Source organism: Triticum aestivum, chromosome 7D (genome assembly GCF_018294505.1).
Source record: "Triticum aestivum cultivar Chinese Spring chromosome 7D, IWGSC CS RefSeq v2.1, whole genome shotgun sequence".
Taxonomy (NCBI): Eukaryota; Viridiplantae; Streptophyta; class Magnoliopsida; order Poales; family Poaceae; genus Triticum; species Triticum aestivum.
Window position 1 is genome coordinate 262,181,724 of NC_057814.1, and position 24,172 is coordinate 262,205,895.

Below are 24,172 nucleotides of genomic sequence, written 5' to 3' on the forward strand. Positions count from 1 at the left end.
ATGCTTATTTTCATGATGCTAGTGATGTTCGGTTACTTGGAGTATTAGTTTCGGAGATGATGTGTACATGTGGATCTTAGCCGAATAGCTTTATTCTTGTTATAGGAGTAGTAGGATTATTGTTTTCCTATTCATCATGATAGTAGTGTTGTGCTACCTTTGGAGTATTTTGAGATGATGAGATTATGCTTGGATTATTTGTTGGATATTGCTATGACTTGGATTATAGGTTGATAGATGATATCGGAGTATCAGTCATTACTATTATATTTTGGGGTTAAATTCCGTCATTAAGTTGGTCAGGTGCCACCAAACCGGGCTTTTTCTAGTGCAACCACATTTGCCTTTTATGGGAAGGCCCTAATGCGGTCTATTGTCGTGCCTCTCGTCGGTGCCTCCAACTAGGGAAGGTTATGGGCATGCTTACCCTGGCCCGGTAAGCAGACATAATCTTGTGTGCCCGTTGTTGTTGTTATGGATCCGGTCCCCATGAGGGACGTTTTGGCCACGACGGTGGTCGTTGTGTCTTTGGTAGACACGGGGCCACCCAGGACTAGCCCAGTGGGGAGTGAGTCGGAGTGACAGGGAGAGTGTCATGGCAGTAGATCGGTTTTGTCGGAACGCCGTTGGTCCACCCGAATGGGAGTGCGAGGCCATGGGTTCCGTGGTGTGGGTAAAGTGCGCTACCTCTGCAGAGTGTGTGTAATTAAATCTGTCGATAGCTGCGTCCTTGGTCATGGGCATGGGTTCGTACTAGGTCCCACCGTTCGATCAACACTCACATGACGGAATGACTTATAGGTGATTTATATGTTGATATGTTGAGCAGTACAGTTTGGCAGGATGTTGATGATGATGTTGGAGACCAAGTGTTGGTCATGGTTGTGATCGCCGGAAAGATCACAGTTTGAGACCAAGTGTTGGTCATGGTAGTGATCGCCGGAAAGATCACCGTGTGGTTTTGATCATGATTTGATCGAGATGGTATATTGCTTGGCTGGTTAGCCAAGAGAGATATGGTTATGGAGATCTGAGATGGTGATTTATCAGCATTGTATTAGTTTCATCTCATGCTTAGTAGTTGCTTCATCATGGTAGTTGTTAATTAATTAACCTGTTAATGCTATGTTATTGTCTTGCCTCGATGTTTATGGTTGTTGTGAGCTTGCAAGTACATTCAATCTACTGACCTGGCATGTCATGCCAGATTGCAGGTGATGCCATGATTGCTTGTTTGCTTGTCGAGGTTGCCGTGCGTGCGAGCTTGATCGTGTCCCAGCCAGAGTCCCTGCGGAGTGGAGTTCACCACCTTCGTCGTTGTTCCGCTGCTAGAAGTTTTCCGCTGCTACGAGTTGTTTCGCTGCTAGCATAGAGCAAGTGTAGTATCGCTGGCATAGTGTCGCTGTGCTGATGTGCTTCTTTGTAACATCAGACCCTTGTATTATTATTCTTGTAATAAGAGCTGATTTGTTCTATGTCAAGCAGTGCCGTATTCCAGAGACTTCTCCTTGATATCTGGGCTGGAATACGGGGCGTTCCGGTTTCTCTGAGCCGGGGTGCCACAGGCTTGGTATCAGAGCAGGTCTGGCTGTAGGACGCCCTAGTCAGTGCGAGCGGTAGAAACCAGTAGAAATCGGTAGTTTAGAGGTGGTCTTGTTTGTCGCATTTGGTTGCTGCATTTGTTTGTTGCATAGCATGCAGGTAGCCTTATTATTTTGTTACTAACGGTTTAATCTGGTGAGTGTATATGGCATCGGTCCGGATCCACTACAGCTCAACCTTTGCATTTCTCCAGTTTTCTTTTCTTGCCCATTCTTCGGTGTTTGGCATCATTTCTGTCCCAGCAGAGTGATGCCAAGTGATCCTGACACTGTTTGCAAAAATGGTGCTCAAGTATTGCGCCGAATTATTTCCTTCAGCCCCACCTTTTGTTTCGGTGGTAGACATGCTTCTATCACGGATCGTCCCTTTTCTTGTCATTTTGGCAACCCTTAATGATCGTAGTTATCAAGAAAGGGCAGTGCCAGCAGCCTCAGTTTTTCCCCGCTATCCTATTTCTTGGACGAGTACGGATCTTTTTCCGTCCGCTTGATAATAATGTGGTTGCGACCTTCGTGTCCCACTACATGATTACCGAATGCGTCCTCACCTCCGACCTCGTCCAGGTTGCTACCTGGCTAAGCTAGCACTTGGTGTAGCGCTGTTTACACCAATTCTTCCACGCATTTATTCGTCCGCGTGCACATTGTCACAGCATGCTAGATCGTAGAACCGGAGATCCCATGAAATTTGTGTGCTTAAGTAGGCATGCATATTGTGTGACTAGCAGTAATATGTGATATTGATTGTGTGTGAATTGATTGTTGTTGTGTGCTTTTGTTTTGCTTCTTTCTTTTTGGGCCCCGGTGTTACATTATTTTTCCCCTATAAAGAGTTGCTCATCAACTGACACCGGACTCGAAGAAGTAATAAGTATTTCAAATATTTGGAAGATGCTCAGCTAAACATTATGGCCTTCTCAGTCAACCGCATGATATAAGGAATATCTGCTCAGAATACCAATTGTGTCTTGGATTGATTATCCGCATCAATTCTACAGCAGTAATGATCCAGCCAGCAGAAAGACAAGTCAGATGCAAGACGAACGGTATATTTTTCAGTCAAAGATATGGATCATAGGCAATGTTTTGGCTCAGCAATAAATGGTACTTGAAATATGTTATACTCCAAGAGAAAGTCGGGATGTGATATGCTCAAGGAAGACAGTCAAACAAATTTTCTCATGCAAATAATCAGCCGCAAAATATTATGGAAGTGTGCATGGATTCCAGTCTGCATATCAGTATGAAGTTTTGGATATAAGAAACCCAGCATTATTCTACACGCTATAGGAAGAAATTTATGAGGCAAGGCTCCTCAAATTTTTCCTCAGCATGATATGTGAACAATTCCCGGTCCACGGTACCCGGTCTTTCTCAACAAGATACCTCGGTAAAAGCTTCTGACAGACGGAAATAAATTTTTCTCAACAAGCAGACCCGAGGAGAAGCTTCTCAAGTACAGAACCAACAACCTCATAAGTCATGCAAATGAAGATAAGCAGAGATACACACCTTATGTAATGCAAGGATCGACAAGATCTGAATATGACATCGCAGAAGTAACAGTCTTGACAATGGCCACCAAGGCCAATATTCCGCACCTACAAGGGGATCTCATGAACTCTTGTCACCTTCTTGTATGATTGGCCTCAGCAATGAGCACCGTACAGCTACAAACCCCGAGTATATGTCATATATGTGCGAACACAGGTCAGAAAATAAGCAGAAGGAATAATGCCAACAATATTGAACTAGCCACAGTCATGGTCATACGAAGAATCAAGGACATGTGTGGTCAAGTATTTCAGAAGGTATCCTGACAAAGAAAATCATGACCATTAAAGGGTGAGACTGACAACGAAGGTATGATGATTTTGCACGACCATCAGGGTCCGGATACCCCAAGTGAGTTGGAGGCCATAATTCCATATGGATCCACAAAGACATACACTTTCAGCGGCCTACTCTATTTACAAGGATTTTCATATCCCGCTGACCCGCTTGATATGGTTAGTGTGGAATATCCAAGTTTATTATGTCAGATCCAAGATTCCTTTGCAACCTCAACAGTTTGACCTCAGCGGCAAGTTAAAACATATCACAGCGTATTACAAAAAATGGGTATACCGACAAAATGAGAAAGTCAAAAGCCGAATAATCAGCTCAGACCCGGTATACTCGCCGATGGAATCAAGTACACGGTCAGTCTGTCAGGAAAAGCATTTGTCCGTCAGCCCCTGTCGGGCAAAGTCTCAAGATATAAATATTTGAGGTATGACATAGCTATAACTCCATGCACCGTTATATTGCTCACGACAGAAGGCAGTCAAATCTCTGGTGTACGCCACATGCTCGAGCCAAAGGAAATAAATCAAGATAAATCAGTGCACCTATGGGCTGTCAGATCCCGTCAGAAGATGGCCATGATTAATTCTAAGCATTTATTGAACCCAGAAGGCTTGCAGCAACCCCATGACAGAAATAAAAAGGTTTTCATGACCAAAAGGAAATTTATGATCAGATCCATCGAACATCACCGCAGATATGAGAAAATCAACGTCAGCAAAAGGATTTGGTATATGAGCAAAGACCCATCAAAATTTGGGAAAAGCCACCCCAGAGCAAGGTAAGTTGATCATCTGAAATTCTTGGGGGAACAATAAATAAAGGAAAAAGGATGCCCGAGTTGGAAACGGTATCCTCAAGTCATACTTGTTCCCAGAGCAACTAAATCTCGAGGACGAGATTTCTTTAAGGGGGTAAGAGTTGTAACAGCCTGAATTTTGGCCCTTTTCGTTTTCTTTTTGATTTTTTGGTATTTGCTCTGTTTTTCTTTTTGGAGTGGTTCCGTGGCCTTGTCACCTGGGAAATCATCCTCTTTTTCCTTCCCAAGTGGCTCATCATTCTTAAAACCCCGCCAAGATCTTGTCACTTCACTGCTTGACCATACCCTAAAATGTTTTTCTAGGGAATCATCCTTTTTCTATTACAGGAATAACCCTGTCTGCCCTAGGTTGTGAAGCAACCTTTATTTCCATCACTCCTAAAATTCCCAAATAATTCTCATAAATTGTTTGGGTCATATCTTTCTCAAATATGGCAAAATATGTCATTTGTCATGTTTATCATCTTGCTCAAATAATTCATTTCCTATTCTGCCCTAAATGGCACATTGTGAAGCAAGTGCTATTTTCCTTTTCCCAATTGACCTCAAATTCCTTGTACACCTTTTCCTGTCCATATCATTGCCACATGCCAAAATGCAACCTCATTTGCCTAGTAATTATTTAATTATGATTTTCCAAAGTTTCTATCCAGAAAGAAGCTTTGTGAAGGAGGTGCAAGCTAGGCATATCCAAATGAGTTGCCATTTTGCATGATCCCTCATATCATCATACCATAGCCCTCCACAAAAGTAGAGCTCATATCATGCCTCCATGTGAGCTCATCTTCAATTCTTTGATTCTGCCCAAAATTTCAGTTTGCGAAGCAAGTATATTTTATCTTGCTCCATTATGGCTGCCAATTTTTCTAGGCGTTCTATTGTCCATATAACCTACCTCCACCCATTTTGGGCATGGTTCCTGAAGCCATTATTCCTCTAGAATTTTTGCAAGTTTCTGTCCAGAGGAGATGTCTGTGAAGCAAGTACCAGTTTGGCTTGGCCAATTGGTATAAGACTTTTTGAGCATATTCATAGGACCAAATGACTCTGCCTTGCCCAATTTGAGCTCAAGTTGATGCTTCATCAGAGTGCATCATCCAAATCTTGATTCTGGACCATATTTGGCAGTTGCGAAGCAACTCTGTTACATCTTGATCCAAACCCCCCCATAGTTACCAGGATGTAAGTCCTTCTTTACCTCAACCTCGCAGACAACTCCATTGGATCCAAAACCCTTCCTGTTGATCACTAGTGCTCACCCAAGTTTACTGCAGTAAACTTCAGAGGGTTCTTACCAGTTAACCATAGCACTTTTAACCGAGCTACCACCGGAGTTGAAACCTACACTGGATGAACTTACCACTAGACAACATTTTCAAGCCTCTCTCCCCCACTACATGCCAGTGCACGCGGTGACCGCGTTAATGGCATCACTATGCACGCGCTCTGTGTGCAGTGGCCGCGCCCAGTGGCTGTTTGTGCTTCGGCCCCTCCTCCTCTCGTCATCTTCGCGCGCGTGAGCATGTCCAACAACTAGCCTGCATCGTCGCCGTCCCCCTGGACCCCTCTCCCCCTTCGGCAGCTTCCTCACCGACGCTCGCCGCCGAACGCCCACGGGAGCACAGTGCCCCGACATGTTTTAATGGTGCTCGGCCTCTTCCTCTGCTCTCCGGCGTCGCCTACCCCTCCGTGAGCTCTGAATCAATAGCTCGTCGTGTTCCCGCGCCCTCCCGTGCTCGCTGGCCGTCACCAGAGCCTCGGCCGGACGTGCCCGGTGGCACCCGAGCCCATCTCCCTCGCCCCGCTATAAATAGCCATCCCCGAGCCCTCCCGAGCACCTCACCAGCCTCCACTCGCTCCACTACACCTCCCCATCCATCCGCCCGAGCCTCTGGAGCTCTCCTGCTCCACCATTGCTGCCATGGACGTGGGCCTCCTCATCCTAAATTCGCCCGGAGCCGAGCCCCTCTCCCACTTCCTCCTCCACCAGAGCACCTACCAGACTATGGCGTAGCTCCCTCGCTGTTACCCTCCTCTGCCAGAGCCCCGTAGCCTCAAGTTCTACGGCGCCCGAAGCTCTTGTCCGCCGTGGCTGAGGCCCTCCTTCCTCCAGCTCTTGCCGACGCGCGTGAAGAGCCCATGCAGATGTGCCTCCCCGCGCTGGTCATTCCGGTGGCCGGGGCGTCGCCTGAGTCGACACGAGCTGCCCGGACGAGCGTCGACGTCGGCGGCCTCCCTCTGGTCTACGGGCGAGCGCGAGGGAGATGAAGATGATGACACCCCGCGCGTGGGACCCACACGTCAGCCACTCTGCGTTGACCCAGCCCAGCGATGACGTGGATAAGTGGCTGGCCCCACCCGTAAGCCTCACATCTCTGACCAGCCCCGGGCCCGCGTGTTTTAAGTGAAAACGTATTTCTGTGAATACGTTTTCGCCTCTGGAAAACGCGTTCCCATTCTTCTTCAGCCCCGAATGCGTTTTCAGTTCAGTGAAAGCATATTTCGCTGATTGCGCTTTCTGTTTTTCTGTCCAGGCCCAGATTGTGAAGTTTTTCTTTACAAAGAGGTCCCTAGCAGAAAAACTATCATAACTTTTTGCTCGCAACTCCGTTTGAGGTGAATCCAAAGCCCACTTCTTCATTTTGTCGAGCCCGTTATGATGGAATCATTTTCACCATGTTTTGACATTCTGAAAATGACCATTTTGCCCCTGTCCTTATTCAGCCCCCTCCGAGGGAGTACGTTTTCCGGCAATCCTTTCCGCGAGTTTCTCGCACTTTGTCCCGGTGATTTCTTCCACCCCAGGCAAGCCACACCCTCCATTTGCATGATTGCAATGCAGTGACATGGTTTATTCATTTGAACTTGTTTAAAATATTTTGTTAGCTATGTATGATTTGTTCATGGCATTTCTCAGAGTATTGTTTGATCTTGATATTGCCATGATATTGCTTGGAGTTCTAGGATTAATATTTTGATGATTATGTGGATGACATGTGCCTTTGGATTCTTAGTGGCTATTATGTTTATTCCTCATGAGGGTATCTGGTATTATTTTGGAGTATTACTTTGGATATCATGCTACCTTTGGATTATTAGTGGTTAGTATGCTTATTTTCATGATGCTAGTTGATGTTCGGTTACTTGGAGTATTATTTTCGGAGATGATGTGTACATGTGGATCTTAGCCGAATAGCTTTATTCTTGTTATAGGAGTAGTAGGACTATTGTTTTCCTATTCATCATGATAGTAGTGTTGTGCTACCCTTGGAGTATTTTGAGATGAGGAGATTATGCTTGGATTATTTGTTGGATATTGCTATGAATTGTATTATTATTCTTGTAATAAGAGCTGATTTGTTCTATGTCAAGAAGTGCCGTATTCCAGAGACTTCTCCTCGTTCTCTGGGCTGGAATACGGGGCGTTACGGTTTCTCTGAGCCGGGGTGCCACAATTGTTTCACGAGGGACCCAATGGCCCTGGCAGAAGGGGTCCTGAAGAACTAATGTCAGGGAGGAAATCAAATATCAAGAAATCACAAGGTGCAGTACTTACTCATCGATAGCCAAGTACTTTCACCGCTTCAACGGCCCCAAGATGTTGTTGCTGCTCGGGGATCCTTTCCTCTTGCGGAGCTCCTCGAAGTTCACGCAAAGCCGACCGAAGCGCTGGACGTGACGGCCGGTGCGAGGCGGGGCCAAAGAAGAGCTTGGAGAGACAACTTCAGGGGTGCCTCGCTGCGGCGAACAGTCGGGCGTCGTCTCGCAACGACCTCCCGAGGCTTCGGGGGCTTTGACCTCAGGAACTGCATGCTACGTCGCCTCAGTGACCGACGCCCCAGGGGAGGGATCGCGAGCCCCCGAGGATGACGCTCCCGGATCTCCGCGCAACATGTGCTCTTCAGCGCTGGGACCGCCGGCCTCCGTCGGAGCTCGCCCTCCTGCACCCTCACTTGGGGCGAGCTCGGCACCGGTGACGAGGAGCGGGACCACGTCGACAGGATTCTCGCGGGGCCCCACCAGGCTGATCGGGCGTAGGCCCCACTCATCAAAGGAGGGCATGCTCGCCGAAAACTCATCCTTGTTCTCGCAACGGTACAACAAACAACTCTTCCTGGGCATGTCGTCTGGCAGAGGGGTTCCCGTCAGGACCATAAGCACTGTCTCCCGCGTCTTAAGAGGAAGCCCTTCCTCTTGAAACCTCATGTGGTCTTGACTGCTAAGAAAGGCCCACATCGGGCGGGAATGGCGCTGAAGCGGAGCGACACAGCGCTTGATGAACTCCTTCACCACCATAGGCGCAGTCACGCCGCGGTCCTTCAACCTCCTCAGCCTGGCCCAGACGGGAGCAAGGCGGGGGCTCGTGAGCTTCTCATGGCCCCAACCGGAGTTCGGAACAGCAGGCCCCGCCGGGGCATGGAGCAGAGGGCTGAGCACACCGGCGTCGACAAACACCCATCGTGTCCGGAACTCCCTCGTGGATGGAGGGAGCTCAAAGTCAATCCCGCACCTACCGTCGCGGCCACGGCCTGGAAGCTCACGCACCCCGAGCACTGCTGAGGTTCGGCCAGGTGCTGTGAGAAGAAATGGCGGAGGAGGGCCACCGAAGGAGCGATACCCACCATGGCTTCGCACACAAAGGCGAAGACAGCAAGAAGAGTCACAGATTGAGGGTCAAGATGCAGCATGTGGATCTGATAATGCTCGAGCACCGCGTTAAATAAGGCGGAGAAGGGAGGAATCAGGCCAGCCCAGAGGGCATCTATGAAGATTGGGACTTCAGTGGCTGCCCGAGCCATGCGGGTGCGAGACGCGGGCCAAGCTACCGTCTCTCCCCACTCATTGAAGCTGGAAGCAAGCATTGGACGCACCTTGTCCATGTCCTCGTCGTTGAGCACCTGGGATCGGCCCAGCGCCAGCTCAACGGCCGGAGGCGCGCTTGGCGGAGACAGGGGCTTCTTCCCCTTGTCTGCTTGTTTCGGCGCCATGGCAGCAAAGCGCGCAGAGGGCAGGTCAGATTGGAGAAGAGAAACAGAGTCTCGAGGAAGCAAAGAGATTGGGAAAGCAATGCGCAGACGATGGAGGAGTAACTGTGTAGGCCGCGGGGGCCGCGCAGCTAGGTGGATTCTAAGGCAACATGGGGAAGCGGAGACGCCCACGTCCAGTCAACCGCCACACGTCGGCCGAGGCCGCATGCTTTTGGGGCACACGGCGCTCCGTACTTGACCTTTGGCTTCACCTCGAAGCCAAGCCCGAGCGCACCTTGGGCCCGGGGGCTACTGTCGGTGTTATGGGAACGGGGGTCCCCAGACTTGCCTGCCTGCGGCCCACGGCGTGGCTAAGATAGCGGGTCTGTATGGCCCATCTTCATCAAGAAGGCATTCAAGACCCTCGTGAGGGGCCAAGCCTCACGAGGCGGACGATGCAATACCTCCTCAGGAGCGGCCTCTCCAGGCTGCCTCGCGAGGAGCGGAGGTATCAAGGCGGGGCAAACCTCACGAGGCTCTCGTGACATGAGCCATGACGATCGACACCAGGCGGGCGCCAGCGCGCGCATCGTCCATGTTTCCTCTTTGGTGCTAAGGAGGCAAGCGCGGGCGTGGATTACCGAGGCATCAGGCAAAGGTTTTCATATCGGTGCAACAAGACCAGGACTAGAAGGACGGCAAGACGGAGGTCACCGTGGAGCCCAAGACGGTGTCACTGCCAGAGCCCTTTCGCAGGCGAAGACCACTTTTGTCAAGATAGCTTGTACTAGCTGTCCCCTTTCAAATTGCCCGCCGTTGTTGGCTCCCTCCCGCTCAATATTTGGGAAGAGAACCAGGGCCTATATAAGTAGAGCTAGGTACCACAGTAGAGAGAGATCATCCGGTCTGGAGCCAACCCACGCTCGCACAAGAATACCTCAACCTCAGGAGGCTGTTCTTCCCCTTGTACTGTTCATCATCAGCCCAAGAGGCAATCCACCACCACACACTAGAGTAGGGTATTACACCACATCGGTGGCCCGAACTAGTATAAATCTCGTGTCTTTCTGTGTTGCGAGTTCGTCGAGTTCGTCCGTGAGATCTTAGCGAGCTAGGGCATGGATCGGTAGGAGGGAAAGAACTTCGCGCGCACCCCAGAGTTCGAACCTTAAGGGTTTTGCCGGAACCTGAGATCCGACAACAGTAGCCCGTGGAGTCCAGTTTTGCCGTACGGCACACCCCTCCCGATGAACAGGACCCCGTTTCGACCATAGGCGCTCCAATACAAGTCGGTTTCCTCTGTTTTGCGGTACGCCACACCCCTCTCGATCAACAGCACCCTGTTTCGACCATAGCCAGTCGAACAAAAGTCTGTTTCCTCCGTTTTGCGGTACGCCAAACCCTTGCCGATGAACAGGACCCCTTTCGACCGTACGGGGTCGAACATAAGGCCGTTTCCTCCATTCTGCGGTACGCCAAACCTCATTTCGGCTATTCCGTCCAAGCCGGTTGGCTCCCGATGAACACGCGACGCTGTTTACTCTGTTCTGACCCAGCCGGTTGGCTGCCGATGAACAGGACGACGTCGCTGTACGCGTTAGAGACCCCGCCCGTATGTAGGTATGTAGCCGTATTTACTATCTTGCAGCGTGGCTATACGTACATGTATACGATATAGACTTACCTACTCGAGGGCGAGCAGGACTTAAGCTTAGGGATGCTGATACGTCTCCAACATATCTATAATTTTGGATTGTTCCATGTTGTTATATTATCAATCTTGGATGTTTTATAATCATTTTATAGTCATTTTATATCATTTTATATCATTTTTTGGTACGAACCTATTGACATAGTGCCAAGTGCCAGTTGCTGTTTTTTCCATGTTTTTTTACATCACAAAAAATCAATACCAGACGGAGTACAAATGCCACGAAACTCCACGGAGAATTTTTATGGGCCAGAAGAAACACAACGGGCCCTGGCTGCGCCTAGGGGGGTGCCCCGAGGGGGGCACTGACGGTGTCCTGGACTAGGGGGTACTCACCACGTCGTCTCTCGACCAGCTGGATCGGGCCGAGGACCCCCATGGCGGTTCACTATTGGGCCAGCTCGGACAGCCCATGCTGTATACAAGGAGGATTCTACAAGACTTGGCGCCCAAGACAAGGACTCCTCTAAACCCTAGGCCTATGGTGCATATATAAACCGAGGCCAGGCTAGTCAATAGACAATCTCATATTCATTACTACAATCTCGTGGTAGATACATGTACTCTGTACTACACCCATATGAATACAATCAAAAGCAGCATGTAGGGTATTATCTCACCAAGAGAGCCCGAAGCTGGGTAAAACCACGTGTCCATGTTACCATCGCTCCCAGACGCCTAGCTTAGGACCCCTACTACGAGATACGTCGGATATTGAGCCGACATTGGTGCTTTCATTGAGAGCCTGCTGGCGGTCGCCACGGGGCAATGGGAATTCAGATCGTCTCCGGCGCGATCTACGCATCGGAGCCGAGCTTAATGCTCGATGTCGGCATCTTTTGTCGCCAGCTCGACTGGCCACCTTGGCTTAACCAAGGACTGTGCCCTACCTCCGATCATTATGTTTGGCCGAGGGACTTCATCAACATCAACTCCGATCTCTATCATGATCATGGAAGAATCATCCATGGAGCTCGGGGGCTCAACGTCAACATTGCCCTCAGGCGACCGTGCTGTTTTTTCCGAACAGCAAACTTGTATCCGCTTCCACCACCTCCTCGAGCATCGCTTTGACGATTCCTTCGGTGGAATTGTGTGGAATTAAGTGTACAACAACCATGCCAAATTTAGTCGAGTTCCGATGGAGGAATCTCTGGCAGTCTACGATATACCGGAGCCCTGTCAAATCTGGACGGGAATCTGGACGAGTTTAGGGTGTGGTCTCCAGAGCCCAGCTCGGAGGTCCTTTGGAAGATCCAACCGTTCATCTGCTGCGGAATTCCCATATCTACCACCCCTCCAAATTTCAGCTCGATCCGACGGTTCAAACTCCGGGAACCTTCCGATGAGTGGACCAATTTTCGGATCTATTTTCTACCCGAATACGAATCCGCCCCGAGTTCATGTTTGTTCCGATGATTGGACAACCCTTTTGAAGGAATTTTTTTCTAGGGTATTGTGCGTTGTTTTTAAACACGTAGCCATAAAATTTTAAGCCTCCTCCGAGGCAATCTTCACCATCACGCTGGTGTCAAACCAGTCCGGCAATATTGCTCCACGGCTGGCGACCTGCGCTAGACACGTCGCCGCTTTGTTGAGCCGAGCTCAACTTCTTCGATCATCATCTCGGCAAGCCGAACAAGAGTTCGGAATCGCAAAGGATAAATCATCACCAACATCGCTGCCCCACGGATTACACGGAGCAGGCACACCGGCATCGCCGCATGGTACTTCATCAAGCCGGCATTGACCGCGTCACAAGTCACGACCTGCGTCAGCATGGCCGCACTGTTGCTTCTTCAAGTCGATGTCCATCACACTGACCTACTTCAACACCTCGGCTGACATGGCAGCTGCAACGTCTCCTCACCGACCTACTCCGTCACCTCGGCTGGACCAGGGACTTGGCTATTTCTTCATCAACATACTCCGGTGACTTCGGCGTCACCAGCCGACCAGCTTTGTTACGTTAGCTGGAACGAGGGCTTTGTCTCGGTAAGCCAACATTTGCCAGCATCGCCATGCCGTTGCTTTATCGCCCATCAGGCAATGGGTGTGCGGATCGAGTCCCAATTTTGGGAGTCACCTTTCTTCGGATCGCTACAACAAATAAACCAAGTAATTTTTGCTTGTTTGGGTTTATTTTTCCCAAGGAATTCTTACTCTGGTTTGTTCCATCATCTGTACGCATGTCTATCAAATGGTGGCCGCATTAACGACGGTCACATGGTGGTTCGGTAATGGACTTCGACTACGTCACGTGGTCTCTTCGGCAAGCCAAAGCCGTCGTCCCAATCGGCGTAAATCGGCTCGCGTGATCACCTTGTTGGTCGTGTTGCCATCCCGACGTGTTCGGTTGCCTCGGGGACTTCGGCATCATAAAGGATCCGGATCGGGCAGCGCTGTCACCTCTGCGTACCGACGTACCACGTCACCTCGGCTGGACCGAGGGCTTCGTCATCACTTCATTAACCCACGCCGGGGACTTCGGCGTCACACTGCGGGCCTGCATTGGCCGTGCTATGTCGCCACTTCGGAGTGCCGAGCTCTTCGCTCCGCCACCTCGGGACCGTCTTGGGGGCTGGGACCTTGTCCCACCGTATGCTCGGGCCGTGCATCGACACCGAGCACATTAACCAGCTAAGTCATTTTTATGCTCAGAATTTTCAATTTTAAATTTTGTTCGGTTCGACCAAACATTATACTTTTTTTTGGCAAAAAGTTGTTTGTGAAAACTTCCTTGTCAAAACTTTGTTTGTGACACACAAATTCAAATACCCCGTTTGCTTGGGGGCTTCCTTTATGAAGCCTTTCCTCTTGCATATGATTATACTTGTATGGCTTCGTTCCTTGTTCGTGTATTACGCCACAATATGCACCATGTTGACTTAAGTGTTCCGCAAGCTGGGTTGCCTTGCTCCTGTGTTTACCCCTACGTTCCCGATTGTTCGGCTAGGGAGTAAAGGGAGCACCTCTGCGATTGTCATGATCGGGTCATCCGAGCTTGGACCTCAGACTAGGTGAAGCCGAAAGCTAGCGCTCTTATTGTTTCCAATCATGGTCGGCACACAACAGAACTCATGAGTACAAAAAATCTATTGCACAAGTCTCATAGTAACAATGAGCAACCGAAGAAAGGTATCGGTGGAGATACTATTTTCTTCGAAGATGCTTCTTACACTTCGTCAGTAATATAGCATAAGTTCCCTGAGCGCGCTTTGTCTGTTACAGCCTTATGGCCTGATTGCCTGGTTATCAGAAACACCATCGATATTATCATCAGGTGGAGTACATAACACTTTTCGGTCCTTGACCGAAGAGGGAGAAGCCGACGGTCGGTTAAGACGCGTTTAAAGTTCGGGTGAACACAGATATGATATAAGTACTTCCGTACATACAATCATTATACATAAAATTCTTTTGCCCAAGTCACTCGGCGGCTCTTAAATTAGTATGAGCCATTTTATAATAAATGTTTTCTTCTTGGTCATTGCAAAATCTTTTTCTATCACTCCCTTTTTCGACGCGAGTGTGTGGTCAATAGCCGAGGAGCCTAGTCTCTCTCTCAAAGCCGTTCGAGTTTAGTTCGCTAAAGTGGCCTAACAAGCAGTACTCCGCCTTCGGGATAGGAGGTTACAGCCGTGGGCTTGAAGGAAATATGCCCTAGAGGCAATAATAAAGTATTATTTATTTCCTTATATCATGATAAATGTTTATTATTCATGCTAGAATTGTATTAACCGGAAACATAATACATGTGTGAATACATAGACAAACAGAGTGTCACTAGTATGCCTCTACTTGACTAGCTCGTTAATCAAAGATGGTTATGTTTCCTAGCCATAGACATGAGTTGTCATTTGATTAACGGGATCACTTCATTAGGAGAATGACGTGATTGACTTGACCCATTCCGTTAGCTTAGCACTCGATCGTTTAGTATGTTGCTATTGCTTTCTTCATGACTTATACATGTTCCTATGACTATGAGATTATGCAACTCCCGTTTACCGGAGGAACACTTTGTGTGCTACCAAACGTCACAACGTAACTGGGTGATTATAAAGGTGCTCTACAGGTGTCTCCAAAGGTACTTGTTGGGTTGGCGTATTTCGAGATTAGGATTTGTCACTCCGAGTGTCGGAGAGGTATCTCTGGGCCCACTCAGTAATACACATCACTATAAGCCTTGCAAGCATTGTGACTAATGAGTTAGTTGCGGGATGATGTATTATGGAACGAGTAAAGAGACTTGCCGGTAACGAGATTGAACTAGGTATCGAGATACCGACGATCGAATCTCGGGCAAGTAACATACCGATGACAAAGGGAACAACGTATGTTGTTATGCGGTCTGACCGATAAAGATCTTCGTAGAATATGTAGGAACCAATATGAGCATCCAGGTTCCGCTATTGGTTATTGACCGGAGAGGTGTCTCGGTCATGTCTACATAGTTCTCGAACCCGTAGGGTCCGCACGCTTAACGTTATGATGACAGTTATATTATGAGTTTATATGTTTTGATGTACCGAAGGTTGTTCGGAGTCCCGGATGTGATCACGGACATGACGAGGAGTCTCGAAATGGTCGAGACATAAAGATTGATATATTGGACGACTATATTCGGACACAGGAAGTGTTCCGGATAAAACCGGTGTGCCGGAGGGGTTACCGGAACCCCCCGGGGAAGTATTGGGCCTTAGTGGGCCTGAGGGGAGAGAGAGGGCAGCAGCCAGGAGGTGGCGCGCCCCCTCCCATGAGGAGTCCGAATTGGACTAGGGGAGGGGGCGCGGCCCCTCTTTCCCTCTCCCTCTCCCTCTCTTTCCTTCACTCTCTCTCTCTTCCTAGTTGGACTAGGAAAGGGGAGTCCTACTCCTACTAGGAGGAGGACTCCCCCCCTCTCCTTGGCGCGGCCCAAGGGCAGCCGGCCTCCCTCCTTGCTCCTTTATATACGGGGGCAGGGGGGCACCTCTGGACACACAATTGATCTACGATCTTTTAGCCGTGTGCGGTGCCTCCCTCCACCATATTACACCTTGATAATATCGTTGCGGAGCTTAGGCGAAGCCCTGCGTCGGTAGAACATCATCATCGTCACCACGCTATCGTGCTGACGAAACTCTCCCTCAACACTCGGCTGGATCGGAGTTCGAGGGACGTCATCGAGCGGTACGTGTGCTGAACTCGGAGGTGCCGTGCGTTCGGTACTTGATCGGTCGGATCGTGAAGACGTACGACTACATCAACCGCGTTGTGTTAACGCTTCCGCTTTCGGTCTACGAGGGTACGTGGACAACACTCTGCCCTCTCGTTGCTATGCATCACCATGATCTTGCGTGTGCGTAGGAATTTTTTTGAAATTACTACGTTCCCCTACAGTGGCATCCGAGCCTGGTTTTATGCGTTGATGCTATGCACGAGTAGAACACAAGTGAGTTGTGGGCGATATAAGTCATACTGCTTACCAGCATGTCATACTTTGGTTCAGCGGTATTGTGAGATGAAGCGGCCCGGACCGACATTACGCGTACGCTTACGCGAGACTGGTTTCGCCGTTGCGAGCACTCGTTGCTTAAAGGTGACTGGCGGGTGTCTGTCTCTCTCACTTTAGTTGAACCGAGTATGGCTACGCCCGGTCCTTGCGAAGGTTAAAACAACACCAACTTGACAAACTATCGTTGTGGTTTTGATGCGTAGGTAAGAACGGTTCTTGCTAAGCCCGTAGCAGCCACGTAAAACTTGCAACAACAAAGTAGAGGACGTCTAACTTGTTTTTGCAGGGCATGTTGTGATGTGATATGGTCAAGACATGATGCTATATTTTATTGTATGAGATGATCATGTTTTGTAACCGAGTTATCGGCAACTGGCAGGAGCCATATGGTTGTCGCTTTATTGTATGCAATGCAATCGCCATGTAATTGTTTTACTTTATCACTAAGCGGTAGCGATAGTAGTAAAAGCAATAAGTTGGCGAGACGACAACGATACTACGATGGAGATCAAGGTGTCGCGCTGGTGATGATGGTGATCATGACGGTGCTTCGGAGATGGAGATCACAAGCACAAGATGATGATGGCCATATCATATCACTTATATTGATTGCATGTGATGTTAATCTTTTATGCATCTTATCTTGCTTTGATTGACGGTAGCATTATAAGATGATCTCTCACTAAAATTTCAAGATAGAAGTATTCTCCCTGAGTATGCACCGTTGCGAAAGTTCTTCGTGCTGAGACACCACGTGATGATCGGGTGTGATAGGCTCTACGTTCAAATACAACGGGTGCAAGACAGTTTTGCACACGCAGAATACTCAGGTTAAACTTGACGAGCCTAGCATATGCAGATTTGGCCTCGGAACACGGAGACCGAAAGGTCGAGCGTGAATCATATAGTAGATATGATCAACATAGTGATGTTCACCATTGAAACTACCCCATCTCACGTGATGATCGGACATGGTTTAGTTGATATGGATCACGTGATCACTTAGAGGATTAGAGGGATGTCTATCTAAGTGGGAGTTCTTAAGTAATATGATTAATTGAACTTAAATTTATCATGAACTTAGTCCTGATAGTATTTTGCAAATTATGTTGTAGATTAATAGCTCGCGTTGTTGCTTCCCTGTTTATTTTTGATATGTTCCTAGAGAAAATTATGTTGAAAGATGTTAGTAGCAAAGATGCGGATTGGATCCGTGATCTGAGGATTATCCTCATTGCTGCACAGAAAAATTATGTCCTTGATGCACCGCTAGGTGACAGACCTATTGCAAGAGGAGATGCAGAACTTATGAACGTTTGTCTAGCTCAATATGATGACTACTTGATAGTTTAGTGCACCATGCTTAACGGCTTAGAATCGGAACTTCAAAGACGTTTTGAACGTCATGGACCATATGAGATGTTCCAGGAGTTGAAGTTAATATTTCAAGCAAATACCCGAGTTGAGAGATATGAAGTCTCCAACAAGTTCTATAGCTAAAAGATGGAGGAGAATCGCTCAACTAGTGAGCATGTGCTCAGATTGTCTGGGTACTATAATCGCTTGAATCAAGTGGGAGTTAATCTTCCAGATAAAATAGTGATTGACAGAATTCTCTAGTCACCATCACCAAGTTAGTAGAACTTCATGATGAACTATAGTATGCAAGGGATGACGAAAGTAATTCCCGAGCTCTTCGTGATGCTGAAATCGACGAAGATAGAAATCAAGAAAAACATCAAGTGTTGATGGTTGACGAGACCACTAGTTTCAAGAAAAGGGCAAAGGGAAGAAGGGGAACTTCAAGAAAAACGGCAAGCAAGTTGCTGCTCAAGTGAAGAAGCCTAAGTCTGGTCCTAAGCCTGAGACTAAGTGCTTCTACTGCAAAGGGACTGGTCACTGGAAGCGGAACTACCCCAACTATTTGGTGGATAAGAAGGATGGCAAAGTGAACAAAGGTATATTGGATATACATGTTATTGATGTGTACTTTTACTAGTGTTTATAGCAACCCCTCGGTATTTGATACTGGTTCAGTTGCTAAAGTAGTAACTCGAAACGGGAGTTGCAGAATAAACAGAGACTAGTAAAAGGCGAGGTGACGATGTGTGTTGGAAGTAGTTCCAAGATTGATATGATCATCATCGCACACTCCCTATACTTTCGGGATTAGTGTTGAAACTAAATAAGTGTTATTTGGTGTTTGCGTTGAGCATGAATATGATTTGATCATGTTTGTTGCAATACAATTATTCATTTAAATTAGAGAATAATTGTTGTTCTGTTTACATGAATAAAACCTTCTATGGTCATACACCCAATAAAATGGTTCGTTGGATCTCGATCGTAGTGATACACATATTCATAATAATGAAGCCAAAAGATGCAAAGTTAATAATGATAGTGCAACTTATTTGTGGCACTGCCGTTTAGGTCATATTGGTGTAAAGCGCATGAAGAAACTCCATACTGATGGGATTTTGGAATCACTTGATTATGAATCACTTGATGCTTGCGAACCGTGCCTCATGGGCAAGATGACTAAAACGCCGTTCTCCAGAACTATGGAGAGAGCAACAGATTTGTTGGAAATCATACATACAGATGTATGTGGTCCGATGAAAATTGAGGCTCGTAGAAGATATCATTATTTTCTGACCTTCACAGATGATTTGAGCAGATATGGGTATATCTACTTAATGAAACAGAAGTCTGCAACATTTGAAAAGTTCATATAATTTCAGAGTGAAGCGGAAAATCATCGTAACAAGAAAATAAAGTTTCTACGATCTGATCGTGGAGAAGATTATTTGAGTTACGAGTTTGGCCTTCAGTTAAAACAATGTGAAATAGTTTCACTACTCACGCCACCTGGAACACCACAGTGTAATGGTGTGTCCGAACATCGTAACCGTACTTTATTAGATATGGTGCGATATATGATGTCTCTTACCGATCTACCACTATCGTTTTTTGGGGTTATGCATTAGAGACAGCTGCATTCACGTTAAATAGGGTACCATCTAAATCCGTTGAGACGACATCTTATGAACTGTGGTTTGGCAAGAAACCAAAGTTGTCGTTTCTTAAAGTTTGGGGTTGCGAAGCTTATGTGAAAAGGTTTCATCCTGATAGGCTCAAACCCAAATCGGAGAAATGTGTCTTCGTAGGATACCCAAAGGAGACAGTTGGGTACATCTTCTATCACAGATCCGAAGGCAAGACATTCGTTGCTAAGAATGGATCCTTTCTAGAGAAGGAGTTTCTCTCGAAAGAAGTGAGTGGGAGGAAAGTAGAACTTGATGAGGTAACTGTACCTGCTCCCTTATTGGAAAGTAGTTCATCACAGAAATCTGTTCCTGTGACTCCTACACCAATTAGTGAGGAAGTTAATGATGATGATCATGTAACTTCAGATCAAGTTACTACCAAACCTCGTAGGTAAACCAGAGTAAGATCCGCACCAGAGTGGTACGGTAATCCTGTTCTGGAGGTTATGTTACTAGACCATGACGAACGTACGAACTATGAAGAAGCGATGGTGAGCCCAGATTCCGCAAAATGGCTTGAGGCCATGAAATCTGAGATGAGATCCATGTATGAGAACAAAGTATGGACTTTGATTGACTTGCCCAATGATCGGCGAGCCATTCAGATTAAATGGGTCTTTAAGAGGAAGACGGACGCTGATAGTAGTGTTACTATCTACAAAGCTAGAATTGTCGCAAAAGGTTTTCGACAAGTTTAAGGTGTTGACTACGATGAGAGTTTCTCACTCGTATCTATGCTTAAGTCTGTCTGAATCATGTTAGCAATTCTCTTGGTCTAGATACATATTGAAAGTGGGAGCAATTAGCTAGAGTAGCTCCGTGCAGAGCATTGTAGACATAGAAATTTGCAAAATACTTACGGATCTGAATGTGATATACCCGTTGACTAAAATTATCTCACAATAAAAACATGATCACACCTTAGTACTCTTTGGGTGTTAATCACATAGCGATGTGAACTAGATTATTGACTCTAGTAAACCCTTTGGGTGTTGGTCACATGACAATGTGAACTATGTGTGTTAATCACATGGTGATGTGAATTATTGATGTTAAATCACATGGCGATGTGAACTAGATTATTGACTCTAGTGCAAGTGGGAGACTGAAGGAAATATGCCCTAGAGGCAATAATAAAGTATTATTTATTTCCTTATATCATGATAAATGTTTATTATTCATGCTAGAATTGTATTAACCGGAAACATAATACATGTGTGAATACATAGACAAACAGAGTGTCACTAGTATGCCTCTACTTGACTAGCTCGTTAACCAAAGATGGTTATGTTTCCTAGCCATAGACATGAGTTGTCATTTGATTAACGGGGTCACTTCATTAGGAGAATGACGTGATTGACTTGACCCGTTCCATTAGCTTAGCACTCGATCGTTTAGTATGTTGCTATTGCTTTCTTCATGACTTATACATGTTCCTATGACTATGAGATTATGCAACTCCCGTTTACCGGAGGAACACTTTGTGTGCTACCAAACGTCACAACGTAACTGGGTGATTATAAAGGTGCTCTACAGGTGTCTCCAAAGGTACTTGTTGGGTTGGCGTATTTCGAGATTAGGATTTGTCACTCCGAGTGTCGGAGAGGTATCTCTGGGCCCACTCAGTAATACACATCACTATAAGCCTTGCAAGCATTGTGACTAATGAGTTAGTTGCGGGATGATGTATTACGGAACGAGTAAAGAGACTTGCCGGTAACGAGATTGAACTAGGTATCGAGATACCGACGATCGAATCTCGGGCAAGTAACATACCGATGGCAAAGGGAACAACGTATGTTGTTATGCGGTCTGACCGATAAAGATCTTCGTAGAATATGTAGGAACCAATATGAGCATCCAGGTTCCGCTATTGGTTATTGACCGGAGAGGTGTCTCGGTCATGTCTACATAGTTCTCGAACCCGTAGGGTCCGCACGCTTAACGTTACGATGACAGTTATATTATGAGCTTATATGTTTTGATGTACCGAAGGTTGTTCGGAGTCCCGGATGTGATCACAGACATGACGAGGAGTCTCGAAATGGTCGAGACATAAAGATTGATATATTGGACGACTATATTCGGACACCGGAACTGTTCCGGAGAAGTTTCGGATAAAACCGGAGTGCCGGAGGGGTTACCGGAACCCCCCCGGGGAAGTATTGGGGCTTAGTGGGCCAGAGGGGAGAGAGAGGGCAGCAGCCAGGAGGTGGCGCGCCCCCTCCCATGAGGAGTCCGAATTGGACTATGGGAGGGGGGCGCGGCCCCTCTTTCCCTCTCCCTCTCCCTCTCTTTCCTTCCCTCTCTCTCTTCCTAGTTGGACTAGGAAAGGGGAGTCCTACTCCTACTAGGAGGAGGACTCCCCCCCTCTCCTTGGAGCGCCCCAAGGGCAGCCGGCCTCCCCCCTTGCTCCTTTATATACGGGGGAAGGGGGCACCTCTGGACACACAATTGATCTACGATCTTTTAGCCGTGTGCGGTGCCTCCCTCCACCATATTACACCTCGATAATATCGTTGCGGAGCTTAGGCGAAGCCCTACGTCGGTAGAACATCATCATCGTCACCACGCCGTCGTGCTGACGAAACTCTCCCTCAACACTCGGCTGGATCGGAGTTCGAGGGACGTCATCGAGCTGTACGTGTGCTGAACTCGGAGGTGCCGTGCGTTCGGTACTTGATCGGTCGGATCGTGAAGACGTACGACTACATCAACCGCGTTGTGTTAACGCTTCCGCTTTCGGTCTACGAGGGTACATGGACAACACTCTCCCCTCTCGTTGCTATGCATCACCATGATCTTGCGTGTGCGTAGGAATTTTTTTGAAATTGCTACGTTCCCCTACAAGGCTGACCCGCTTGAGGTCTTGAGATCGGATGTGTCATATTAATGCACAACAGAAGCACCCCTTTTTGACCAATTTTCGGATTGGCACCGAACACTTGATCTAATTCAGACGTCAAGTTTTTACTAAATTGTTGGGTTTTCCAAGCCTATGGCACTTTTAAACTATTTGTGTGTTTCTCGCATAAGTCTCGCAGTGAAACGCCGGACACCTTTAAAGATTCGGCGAAAACATTCTCGGATATTGCTATATATGCATCGGTTTCGAATTGTGTCTTTGGTCAATAGTTGGGTTGCCCGGCTCCTGTGCTTTCCTCCAATGTTCCGCTTTGTTCGGCTAGGTGTGCAAAGGGAGAACCACTGCGATTGTGCTTCCAGCTCGCATGGTTAAGCACCTAAGTGGAGAAAGCTGAAAACTGACTGTCACAATAAGCGGAAACTGGTCAGCGATCCGATGACTATTGTCAAATGACGGGCCATTCATAACATTGGCCGAAGTGTTTACGGCTTGACCTCGGCTGTCGCCGAACACTAACCGGGGGCTTGTAGCTAGCTTCCCTAGTTTAAAGCTCCTATGACTAAGTGAAAGCTATAAAGCCCGCATGTCTGATTGCCTCGTTTCCGCTAAGACAACCGCCTTCGGGCACCGAGACATCGGCTAAGGGTTGTCTTGTTATTGCGGAAACACCCTGCGTAGTATCTACAAAGGGGTAGAAGCCGACGATGGGCCACTTTCAACTGATAAACGGTCGCAACGGAGTCAAAATAAACATATCATCGTCATTTGTATTTAATATACAAGGGCTGCCTTCCGTAATCATCGTTATAAAGCCATACATATGCATCAATTTGACTTAATATTTTTGCCAAGCTGAGTTGCTTGGCTCCTGTGCTTACCCCTACGTTCCCGATTGTTCGGCTAGGTGGTAAAGGGAGCACCTCTGTGATTGTTACTACCGGGTCATCTGAGTTAGTACCTCAGACTGGGTGAAGCCGAAAGCTAGCAATCTTAAAGGATCACATTGGTCGGCAACGACGGAAGTAAATTTTTTGGTTCATTAATACCATAGAGTTCGGGAACTTTCGCCGAACTAAATCCTCAATATTTTCCTCCCACATTGATCGGAGGTGAGTTTTCATGATCATGATAAGCATGACGACCCAAAGAAAGGAACCGATAGCGGGACTATTTCTTTGGAAGATGTTTCTTACGTTAAAACGTAATATAAAATATCTCTCCGTGTACCTTTGTTTATAAAACCGTATGACCGGATTGCCTTTTTTGCCGTAAAACTTTGCCCTTGTAAAGGCTTTATAAAGTAGGAGAAACACTCCCCAGCTACTGGCCGAGGAGGTTGAAGCCGATGGTCGGTCAATGAAGTTTTGTACAATGCAGATCTGAGCATTAATGATGTAAAGTACAATGCGGATCTAAGCTCTTTTAAGAGATCTTTATTCTCTTTCCGAGAAGTTTGTGTTAAACACAACAAAATTTTCTGTCAAACGGACTTCGATCCTTAATTCGGCCACCCGTGTCCACATTAAGGCTCAGGGGCTACTGGGCTTTGCGCTCATTATTTACAAATATTAAAGGGGCACATCAATCCCCTGATCTGGTGTTGCCACCCGACCAGTGGCTCGGGGGCTACTGCATTGCCTATTCAATGCAGAAAATTCAAAGTGCTAAGTGTTCGGCATAACCGAACTATGACAAGTACGTCTTCGGACGACAATAAGTACCATATGGGAATTATCCGGCATCAAGCTGATATATCGCGGCGACTTCTCACGACCCTCTCTCAGGGGCCCGTCAGCCGATCACTATTACCTCTAA